Below are 8,951 nucleotides of genomic sequence, written 5' to 3'. Positions count from 1 at the left end.
AAGAAAGAAAGAAAGAAAGAAAGAAAGAAAGAAAGAAAGAAAGAAAGAAAGAAAGAAAATACTAACCAGAAGAAGAACAAAAGAAAAAAACCATAATAACCAGCACTTTAAAAAAGGTCACTAAGTAGACAGTTCATAAAGGCCTCCGTGATTATGACTACACCACAGGTAACAAAGTGTTTAGATCATCTGAAAGAGAATTTGATTGAAAATCAATTTTTGGATATGGGAAAGTGAAAGAGATTTCTTAAACCCACTTGAATTACCGAAGATGAAAGGTTAAAAGCTTTAAAGACCAAGAACTGCATTAGCAACTGAACAGTAAATACCATCAACAGAGACGCAGAAGAATTAGCAAAACAAATATTAAATGAGGAGGGAAAAAAAGAATTCATTTCAAAAGCCAAAAAAATTTCTTTTCTTTGTATTCCAAAACTGATTTTGCAGTTTTAGATGAAAGGACTAATGGGTAATTTCTATTTAATGCTTTCTACACAAGTGCACAGAATCGCTTTCTGCTCCAAAGGGACAGGGATCAAAACAGGTAGATTTCCTTGGGCAGCTTTGCCACGGTTCTACACTGCGTTAGGAGCTGGGTTTCCACAGTGAAAGCTGATGTGTTATGGTCCGCAGCTCCCTTAATCTTACATGAATTAGGCTTAAAGCCACACACGATAAGCTTGGTTTCTGTGGCATTCTTTGGTTCCTAGAATTGCAGAGGAGAGAACTACTATGGTGTTGAGAAGCACAAGGGGTTACAGTTTATTAATCTAACATTAAGGCCTTTCCAGGTGGCTGACAAATACTCCTTTTAATAATGAACCTTAAAAAAATTAACCATTATTGTTAGAAGCAATAATGCACTTTCTGCCTTCTTCAAGAGGCACTTAAACATGGTTTATCTATTTTTTTTTTTTATAATTTCAGGGTCATCATTATAAACTTCATTTATTACTGGCATAATAACATGATACTATCGTAGGCTGAAGGATGTTTTCCCTTACAATAAAAACCATTTGGCTCTCCAGACAAAAATACTATGAGAAAACAAACTACAAAACAATACTGGTACAAAAATTTTCTTTTTAAAAAAAAAAATTTATTTATTTATTTATTTTAGAGAGAGAATGTACATGCATGGGAGTGGGGGCGGGGTAGGGAGGAGGAGCGGAGGGAGTGGGAGAGAAGGTCTTAAGCAGACTCCCTGCTCAGCTTAGAGCCTGACTTGGCCGGCACTCGATCTCACGACACTGAGATCAGGACCCAAGTGGAAACCAAGAGTTGGACGCTTAACCAACTGTGCCACCCATCCAGGTGCCCCTGGTACAAAAATTTTCAACAAAACATTTAAAAGCCAAATTCAACAGCACTTTAAAAGGATTATACACCGTGACCAAGTAGGATTTATCCCTAGGATGCACAGGTGGTTCAACATGCAAAAACTAATCAATGTGATAAACCACATGAAGAGAATGAAAGACAAAAATCACATGATTATCTCAACTGATGCAGGAAAAACGTTTGACAAAATTCAGTGTTTTTTCATGATTAAAATGCTCGACCAGCAAAACTAAGGGAGAAAATTACCTCAACATATTATGCTAATAACCTTAGCATAATAAGATGCTAACATTATACTCAATGGTGAGTAACTGAAAGCTTTTGCAAGATCAGGAACAAGACAAGGATTACTACTCTCTCCACTTCTGTTCAACATGGTATTGGAAATCTAGTCATTGCAGTTAGGCAAGAAAAGAGAAAAAAAGGGCACCCAAGTTGGAAAGGAAGAAGTAAAATGATCTGTGTTCACAGATGACATTTCTTACACATAGAAAACTCTAAAGGTTCTACAAAGAAACTGTTAGAACTAAGAAATGAATCTGCAAAATTGCAGGATACAAAATCAATGCTCAAAAATCAGTCGTGTTTTCATATACAAGCAGTAAACAATTCAAAAAGGAAGTTAAGAAAACAATTTCATTTATGGTAGCATCCAAAGGAATAAAATATTAGGAATAACTTGCCCAAGGAGGCAAAAGATCTGTACACTGAAAACTACAAAATATTGCTGAAAGAACTGAAAGAAGACACAAAAAGTGGAAAGACATCCCACGTTTATGGATTGAAACAATTAATATTGTTGACATGTCCATACTACCCAAAGCAATCTACAGATCCAATGCAATCCCTATCAAAATATCAATGGAATTTTTTGCAGAAATAGAAAAAAAATCTGAAATTTAAAATCTCAAAAGATTGCGAATATCCAAAACAATCTCGAGAGAGAACAGATCTGGAGGGCTCACATTTCTTGATTGAAAACACATGACAAAGCTACAGTAAACAAAACTGTGTGGAATTGGCATAAAGACAAACTTAAGACCAATGGAAGCAGGATCTTGAAGAGATATTTGCAGACATGCTCCCTGCAGCATTATTCACAGTAGCCAAGATGTGGCAGCAACCTAAATATCCATCAGTGGATGAATGGAAAAAGGAAATATGGTGTATATATACAATGGAATATTATTCAGCTTTAAAAAAAGAAGGAAATTCTGGCATGTGCTACAACTTGGACACTATGAGGACATGACCTTGAGGACATGATGCTCAGTAGAATTAGCCAGTCACAAAAAGACAAATAGAGCATGATTCCACTTATATGTGATTTCTAAAGTAATTAAATTCATAGAAACAGACTGTAGAATAGTGATTGTCAGGGGCTGGCAGAAGGGGAAACAAAGAATTGTTGCTCAGTGGGATAGAATTTCAGTAATACATGATGAAAAAATTCTAGAGCTCTGCTGTACAGCAATGTACATATATTAACTATCTTGTACTGTACATTTAAAAATTGTTAAGGGTAAGGCCACCTGGGTAGCTCAGTTGGTTAAGCATCAGACTCTTGGTTTCAGCTCAGATTGTAGTCTCGGGGTCGTGAGATCAAATCCTGGGTTGTGCTCTGCACTTGGCGGGAAGTCTGCTTGAAGATTCTCTCCCTCTGCCCCTTCCCGTGTTCATGCACTTGCACTTTCACTCTCTAAAATGAATAAATAAATCATTAAAAAATAGTTGAGGGTAAATTTATATAAACTTATATTTATATTGTGTTTTTTAATGCCACAATTAAAAAACACAATTGACTGCTCTATTTTTATAGATCTGCTAGCTTTTAAGATATGGTTCCTGTTTCTTCTTCATGCTATCAGTTCTTCTTATTTGTAGATGTTACAGGTATATCTAATTTCTAATCCTCTGTCTTCAGTAATAAATAATATTTGGGATGAACACCTGAATGTGATCCAATCTCTTTTACAGAAGTGTGGGCTTTGTGGAGAGCTGCTTGCATCTCAAAGGCCTATTTCCCCACGTATTCATAAATAGGCTTTTTAAAAATTGTACATACTAAGTTTTTTTTTTAAATTACAGATATATAGGGAAAAAAGTGCACAAAGGTGAATACAATAAAAAGTAAGTCTTTTTTCCATCTCCATTCCCCGCCACCAAGACTTCCTCATCAAACATTGTTTTGACAATCTCATAAAAGCTTCCAGAGATTAAAACACACACACACACACACACAAATGGGAGACTACTATAAAACTATTCTGCACTTACTTTTTTCACTAAACAACAGATCTTGGAGATGTGTTTATTATCTCATATTTGGATTGATCTCATTATTTTTAATGTCATAATAGACTTAGTAGACAAACTGAATTAATTTAACTAGTTCTCTACTGATGGCTACTAAAGTTGTCTTCCTATTTTCCTATCACAAACTCTAAGAATGCTATTTAAAAAAATCTGAAATCTCATGTACAACTGCAATGTGTAAAGCAAGTAATAGAGGTAGTGTGTAAGGCTATCATAGATGTAAGGCAGATAAATTAGAACCATTCAAACCTACCATAGGAACAAAAACCTTCTATACTAAGGTATTCATGTGACCTGGGGCACCGCTAAATATGCTAAGATGAACACAGAGGCTGATGGGTGGCACCGGTGACACTTGTTCAAAGGTGGTTGACTCAGGAACACAACAGCTATGGTACCATGTTTGTACATGAGTGGGCATCTGAAAGCGTGAATTGCAAAAATGAACACTTAATTTATGGATACATGTACAAGTTGAAATACATGCACAAAAATGTCAGGGAAAGCTTCATTTGTAGGTTTGTGCAGGATGAATTAACATGTTTGAGACGTCTAAGGTGTTAAAATTTGGCATTTAGTGTGCCAAATGCCACTAAATTTTGTGTATTGATTTTTTTCTGGGATTTTCCTCCCATCTCAAGTGCAAAAACGTACAAAATTTGTACATTGGTGCTACAAATCTGGGAGAGACTATTTTTTTTTACTGTGTATTGATTCTATTATAATTTTAAAATATTTAAAAGAACATAACTTTAAAAATGAAATCTCATTTCTCACTCCTGAGATGGGCGAATATGATAAAAGTTGATAACTCAAGGTTTGGCAAGGATGTGGGCAATCGGCACTGTGCATTGTTTTTGAGAACATACTCTTGTAGAATTTTTGGAGATAAATTTGGCAGTTTTAATAAAAAAATTTAAATATGCATATCCTTTGATCCGTTGACTACATGTGTTGGGGCTTTCCCCAGATACATATAAAAATATATATGTAAAATGATTTTAATTATAGCACTGTATGTACTCACAAGAATTAGAAACTCTTTAAGTGTCCAAAACCATGGGGTTATTTAAATAATTTACAATATGCCTATGCTTTATATTAATATGTAGCTGATTAAAAGAATGAATATATCTGTATGTATTGATCGGAAAGAGTCCCAAGATATTCCATTAAGTGAACAGAACAAGGTAGAGAATAGTTGTGTATAAAACCATCTTTTTTTGTGTGAGATTAAAAAAAGATATATAACTGTATTCACTCATCTGTATGAAAAATGTCACAGTGAATTCTTTTTTTTTTAAAAGATTTTATTTATTTATTTGTCAGAGAGAGAGAGCGCAAGCACACAAGCAGGGGGAGTGACAGACGGAGAAGCAGGCTCCGCCCTGAGTAGGGAGCCGGATGCCGGACTCTCTCCCAGGACTCTGGGATCATGAACTTGAGCCAAAGTCAGACACTTAACTGACTGAGCCACCCAGGTGCCCCATCACAGCGAATTCTTGATAGAATTTAGTTCTCAGAGGTGGCCTGGGGATCTGAGGGGAAAGGCAGACTTACACTTCAAATTTTTCTTGTACTATTGAATGAATTTTCTTCATAATCACAAATATATATTTCAAAATGAAATTAAAATATTTATAGAAACACTACAGTTTTTGTGAAATAAAATTTGAAAAATATTTTTCAAAGGATTTTCACTCTTAAAAGACAGTGGTAAGGGGTACCTGGGTGGCTCAGCCATTGGGCATCTGCCTTCAGCTCAGGTCATGATCCTGGAGTCCTGGGATCGAGCCCTGCATCGGGCTCCCTGCTCTGCCAGTGGCCTGCTTCTCCCTCTCCCACTCCCCCTACTCATGTTCCTTCTCTTGCTGGCTGTCTCTCTCACTCCCTGTCAAATAAATAAATTAAATTAAATTAAAAAAAAAAGAAGACAGTGGTAATAATTCAGGGGAGAGCAATAGCACTTTCAGGGTTCCTGCTTTCCAAACCAGAAGGTTTTGAAATAGATGAATTGCACAAGATGAATTTTCAAAAATTTCTTCTGAGATGGTATCATCAAGAAAAAATAAAGACAAGAAGAAGTAACTTCAGAAGGGCCTAAGGTGGCTGGGAATTAGGTGCATGGAACATCTGTCTTAAGGCGGTTGCCAAAAACTTAGCTTTGGTGGGTGGAGGAGGGAATTTTGCAGGAGTTTTTGTGACCTGCTCTCACAGAAGCACTTGGACCCTCATTTTTGTAGGCAAGAAATTTCTAACATACGGTATAATAGTCTCTTCCAGATTTGTAGCACCAATGTACAAATTTTGTACGTTTTTGCACTTGAGATGGGAGGAAAATCCCTGTTTTAATTATTTATTATATTTTCTCAGCTTTAAAAGATTATTTTAGGGGTGTCTGGGTGGCTCAGTCAGTTAAGTGTTGGACTCTTGATTTCAGCTCAGGTCGTAATCTCGGGGTTGTGAGATCAAGCCCCACATTGGGCTCCACACTGGGTGTAGAGCCTGCTTAGGATTCTCTCTTACCCTCTCCCTCCGCCCCTCCCACACCCTCCCTCTCTTAAAAAAAAAATTATTTTATTCTATTTTTGTCATTTGTGAAAAAGTATGAACAATACAGACAGCTCAAGAAAAATAGAAAAGAAGTAAAATTTCCATTGTCCAAAGGTAACTAACCTTAATATTCTGCTAAATTTTTCTTCCGTGGTTTTTGTTTGTTCACTCATTTAATTTGAGCTTTTATATGGATGTGATCATACTGTCTCTACAATTTTATTTCCTGTTCAGACAGGCCACGGGAGTGCTCTTCAGGACCCTGCACTATAATAAAGATGCAAGGGGACCTGGATTATTATTATGATTAAATAGCTATAGCCCACCAAAACAGTCATAAAACTCACCCAGAAAATATGGTAACAGGTTATTGAAAGTAGGTCGGAGAGCTGGACTGACAGAGGGTATGGATACAAAAATTAAATTCAGAGACCAAAAGGGTTTTTGGTTTACAATATGTAACAGCTCTTCATCTTGCAAGAAGGGAGACCATCATTTGCTTTCTTGCTGCCCATGTTCTCAGCTACAGCTCTTCCTGGTCTGGCAGAGCCATCGCAGCGAGGAAAAGAACATCCACTAAACCAGCCATGATAGAACCAAACCATAAACGCCTTTACTTCCAGTCACACAGAATCCAACTAATGGTGGGTTAAACAAATAGGGGTTTAATTTTCTCGCCTGATGAGACGTCTGGAGGCAAGCTGCTGCTAGCTTCGATTCAATGGACGGATGATATCAGGGCTGGCACTTCCTGACCTTCCATGCCTGCGCTTCATGCTCACAAGATAGCGGCTGTACCTCAGACAAAATGGCTGCTTCTGAGGTAGAAAAATGGAAAGATAGGCACCAGCCAAAGTGCTTCCTTTTACCAGGAAATCAAAAGCTATCTCAGAATTCTCACTTCTGCTTATTTTTCGTGGGCCGAAACTGTGTCAAATGGCCACTCCGAGATGATGGGGAGGCTGGGGAGAGAAGTGTCTAGTTGGTCACTTTGCTCCGTCACACAGACTTGGAGTTCTGTTCTCATGGAAGAAGTGGGGAATAGGCCTCGTGGACGTGCAGACAGTTCACTTTGTCAGCCACAGGGGACAGAGGTTATCTGCTTCGAGCTCCTTATTTCCAAGATGTATGCAGAATAAATGTTTCCTTTGCCTGCTGCCCCAGAGGTGGACGCTGTAGAACATGGGTGAGAGTGGGGCTCCAGGCTGGCTTTGGACCACCTCAGCACTGAGCATGGAAACCTGCCAGGAGAGGAATGTGTTTTCTTGCCAGCGGAGGGTCACCCTGAAGATGTAACTGAATTTCAAAGAGGCCATCACTGTCTAGAGGAATGGCCACCTCATGTCCACCTTGAGCCCATGTGGGGCTCCTGTGTTAAAGCTCATTCCTAGGCTTGGTCATTCCAGGAGACCACCGCGTCTCAACATGTGCAATCATGTGAGAGGGCAGTGGACATTTTCCTCTCCTTCCTTTTTAACCCAACACCGGAGGGGTAAGTTCTGGGAAAAGGAGAGGGTGTGAGAGAAAGCAGAGATGGCTCTTTTCCCCTAGACTGTGGAAGCTGCAGAATAGACTCTGGCTTGGGGTGGGAGAGTGAGCTTTAGATGACATAAAACTACATGAACTGGACTGGATCTTACAAACCTAAATGGAATGGGATTGATAAATGTGAGTGCGCGATAACAACAGCAGCAAACTGAGATATTGTTAAGGGAGCTGCTATCCAATAGGAAAGGAGGGTTTGATGAACTGTAGTAACAGCAACTGTATGGGTTGAATAGTGTCTCCCCAAAATATCTGTTGAAAGCTTAACCCCCCAGAACCTGCAAATGTGAACTTATTTGGAAACAAGGTCTTTGCAGATATAATCAAGTTAAATGAAGTCCTATCGAATTAAGGTGGGCCTTAATTCAATATGAAGAGGAAAAATGGGACCCGGAGATGCAGGAAGAATCCCATGTGAAGCAGAGGCAGAGGTTGGAGGGATTCTGCTGCAAGCAAAGGAAAGCCAAGGCTTGACAACCACCATCACAAGCTAGTAAGCGGTGAGGAAGGTCTCTACCCAGTCTCCGAGGCAGCAGAGCCCTGCAGACAACTTGAATTTGAACTTCAGTCCTCCAGAACTGTGAGAGAACAAATTTCTGTTATTTTAAGTCACCTATTTTGTGGTACTTTATGATATGATAGCAGCCCCCAGAAAGGAACAAAGCAGTCAAAAGAGTAGGAGAAGAATTGTTTTATTTTGTACCCCTAATAACACGAGACTGTTCATGAGACCAGTAGACAGACGCATCAGTGTGGATCCACACCTTCGTCACTATACCATTTTCAAAGACCTCTTAACTTAATGTCATCTTCCTAACCTGGGCTAAATAGAAAACATTCTTCAGTTGCCTTGCATTTTTTCCTAAAACAGAAACTTGTCAATCTGTTCTTGTTTAGAGAATGTGCGATGTTTTTGCTTTGGTTGTTAAGCATGTTTAATTAGGACCACAGAGCTTATTAGAGAGAAGGCATTAATTGCTTCCCCCTTCCTAATATTATCTGAGGAAGGCTATCTTTAACTCTGTTTTTTCTGTACCTCTCTCCCTCTTGCTTGTTTTTCTGTATCTCTTTTTGCAAAAAGAAGAAAACATTTTATTTTCATGGACTTGAAACCCTTGTGTCCTTTTACTCTTATTGCAAAACTCTACATGAGGCAAAATGAAGGAGAAGCTTCAACCGTTCTAGTTGCCCATGAT

The sequence above is a fragment of the Mirounga leonina genome, unplaced genomic scaffold (genome assembly GCF_011800145.1).
Source record: "Mirounga leonina isolate KUSES-001 unplaced genomic scaffold, KU_Mleo_1.0 Mir_127, whole genome shotgun sequence".
Classification (NCBI taxonomy): domain Eukaryota; kingdom Metazoa; phylum Chordata; class Mammalia; order Carnivora; family Phocidae; genus Mirounga; species Mirounga leonina.
Note: the sequence above shows the minus strand (reverse complement) of the source record.